At 48.3% G+C, this 2,522-nt stretch overlaps 1 non-coding gene across 1 annotated transcript; it reads left to right on the top strand.

Annotated features, from left to right (window-relative positions):
- The first annotated feature begins 267 nt into the window (after window positions 1–267).
- Window positions 268–339, top strand: Trnar-ucu (transfer RNA arginine (anticodon UCU)). The gene has a single exon. It is a non-coding gene; the product is annotated as a tRNA-Arg (tRNA).
- The last annotated feature ends 2,183 nt before the right edge of the window (window positions 340–2,522 follow it).

The raw sequence follows: 2,522 nt of genomic DNA, 5'->3' as shown, positions 1-2,522 counted from the left end.
CGAGCCCCTCATTTCTGAACCCTATTATCGTGCGAAAACTTACCGAGGGCCTCGGTTCTGGCAGCCTTGATGCCAAGGTAGCATAAGAGGGTTTTCCGCCAGTTAGCCGCTTATGACAGGCTGTAGACGTTCGCGTCACGCCCCGGGGGTTGAAAAAGAAGGTCCCCTTATCCCCGTGTAGTCTAAGTGGCGCTGGCTACCACCCTCAAGTGTCAGATACAGTTGTAGTTAATATAAATACCCCAGAAAGTGACGGAGAACACAGTCGCCCAGATAGCCGAATTGGTAAGGCATTCGAGATCTAATCGAAAGGCGTGGGTTCGGTCCCCACTCTGGGCACGTGTTTTTCTTTCTTTCTTTCTCATGTAAATAATACCAAAAAAAATGTAACGTCACTAACGATACAAAATAGTCTAATCATTCCCCTATGCTTTCTTTGGCGTTGTGGACTGCCGGCATTTATTTCTGTATTTCCTAATGAGCCCCTCATTTCTGAACCCTATTATCGTGCGAAAGCTTAACGAGGGCCTCGGTTCTGGCAGCCTTGATGCCAAGGTTGCATAGGAGGGTTTCCCGCCAGTTAGCCGCTTATGACAGGCTGTAGACGTTCGCGTCACGCCCCGGGGGTTGAAAAAGAAGGTCCCCTTATCCCCGTGTAGTCTAAGTGGCGCTGGCTACCACCCTGAAGCGTCAGATACAGTTGGAGTGAATATAAATACCCCAGAAAGTGACGGAGAACACAGTCGCCCAGAAAGCCGAATTGGTAAGGCATTCGAGATCTAATCGAAAGGCGTGGGTTCGGTCCCCACTCTGGGCGCGTGTTTTTCTTTCTTTCTCATGTAAATAATACCAAAAAAATGTAACGTCACTAACAATTAAAAATATTCTAATCATTCCCCTATGCCTTCTTTGGCGTTGTAGACTGCCGGCATTTATTTCTGTATTTCCGAACGAGCCCCTCATTTCTGAACCCTATTATCGTGCGAAAGCTTAGCGAGGGCCTCGGTTCTGGCAGCCTTGATGCCAAGGTAGCATAAGAGGGTTTTCCACCAAATAGCCGCTTATGACAGGCTGTAGACGTTCGCGTCACGGCCCGGGGGTTGAAAAAGAAGGTCCCCTTCTGCCCGTGTAGTCTAAGTGGCGCAGGCTACCACCCTCAAGCGTCAGATACAGTTGTAAATATAAATTCCCGAGAAAGTGACGGAGAACACAGTCGCCCAGATAGCCGAATTGGTAAGGCATTCGAGATCTAATCGAAAGGCGTGGGTTCGGTCCCCACTCTGGGCGCGTGTTTTTCTTTCTTTCTCATGTAAATAATACCAAAAAAAATGTAACGTCACTAAGAATTAAAAATATTCTAATCATTCCCCTATGCCTTCTTTGGCGTTGTAGACTGCCGGCATTTATTTCTGTATTTCCTAACGAGCCCCTCATTTCTGAACCCTATTATCGTGCGAAAGCTTAGCGAGGGCCTCGGTTCTGGCAGCCTTGATGCCAAGGTAGCATAAGAGGGTTTCCCGCCAGTTAGCCGCTTATGACAGGCTGTAGACGTTCGCGTCCCGCCCCGGGGGTTGAAAAAGAAGGTCCCCTTCTGCCCGTGTAGTCTAAGTGGCGCAGGCTACCACCCTCAAGCGTCAGATACAGTTGTAAATATAAATACCCGAGAAAGTGACGGAGAACACAGTCGCCCAGATAGCCGAATTGGTAAGGCATTCGAGATCTAATCGAAAGGCGTGGGTTCGTTCCCCACTCTGGGCGCGTGTTTTTCTTTCTTTCTCATGTAAATAATACCAAAAAAAATGTAACGTCACTAACAATTAAAAATATTCTAATCATTCCCCTATGCCTTCTTTGGCGTTGTAGACTGCCGGCATTTATTTCTGTATTTCCTAACGAGCCCCTCATTTCTGAACCCTATTATCGTGCGAAAGCTTAGCGAGGGCCTCGGTTCTGGGAGCCTTGATGCCAAGGTAGCATAAGAGGGTTTCCCGCCAGTTAGCCGCTTATGACAGGCTGTAGACGTTCGCGTCCCGCCCCGGGGGTTGAAAAAGAAGGTCCCCTTCTCCCCGTGTAGTCTAAGTGGCGCTGGCTACCACCCTCAAGCGTCAGATACAGTTGTAGTAAATATAAATACCCCAGAAAGTCACGGAGAACACAGTCGCCCAGATAGCCGAATGGGTAAGGCATTCGAGATCTAATCGAAAGGCGTGGGTTCGGTCCCCACTCTGGGCGCGTGTTTTTCTTTCTTTCTGATGTAAATAATACAAAAAAAAATGTAACGTCACTAACGATAAAAAATAGTCTAATCATTCCCCTATGCCTTCTTTGGCGTTGTAGACTGCCGGCATTTATTTCTGTATTTCCTAACGAGCCCCTCATTTCTGAACCCTATTATCGTGCGAAAGCTTAGCGAGGGCCTCGGTTCTGGCAGCCTTGATGCCAAGGTAGCATGAGAGGGTTTCCCGCAAGTTAGCGGCTTATGATAGGCTGTAGACGTTCGCGTCACGTCCCGGGGGTTGAAA

This window comes from Haemaphysalis longicornis, unplaced genomic scaffold, assembly GCF_048455015.1.
Source record: "Haemaphysalis longicornis isolate Haplotype H1 unplaced genomic scaffold, Haemaphysalis longicornis Haplotype H1 scaffold_11, whole genome shotgun sequence".
NCBI lineage: Eukaryota > Metazoa > Arthropoda > Arachnida > Ixodida > Ixodidae > Haemaphysalis > Haemaphysalis longicornis.
Note: the sequence above shows the minus strand (reverse complement) of the source record. Positions and strands in the feature narration are given on the sequence as shown.